The sequence below is a fragment of the Penaeus monodon genome, chromosome 30, assembly GCF_015228065.2.
Source record: "Penaeus monodon isolate SGIC_2016 chromosome 30, NSTDA_Pmon_1, whole genome shotgun sequence".
Classification (NCBI taxonomy): domain Eukaryota; kingdom Metazoa; phylum Arthropoda; class Malacostraca; order Decapoda; family Penaeidae; genus Penaeus; species Penaeus monodon.
Window position 1 is genome coordinate 4,969,453 of NC_051415.1, and position 216 is coordinate 4,969,668.

At 36.1% G+C, this 216-nt stretch overlaps 1 protein-coding gene across 1 annotated transcript in view; it reads right to left on the minus strand.

Moving 5' to 3' along the window:
• LOC119592484 overlaps nt 1-216 on the minus strand; it is a gene marked incomplete at its 3' end in the record, with an annotated part of 107,859 nt that overhangs the window by 102,445 nt on the left and 5,198 nt on the right.

A 216-nucleotide genomic window follows, 5' to 3' on the forward strand; every position in this document is an offset into this window, starting at 1 on the left:
AGAAATAAACATTGAAAAAAAATTAATGATGGTGCCGATAGTAATGAAACGCTAAACTGCACAACTTTTTTCGCCTGCCTCTAGAGTGTTCATTGGAGCGATTTCTTCATTGCAGCCAAAGAAGACCTTCGTTTTGAGTGGAACTTTTCAATTTAGGGTTTCATTACTTTCATAATCTTAGTCATCATGATATTTACCGTCGCGATTTTCCATAGG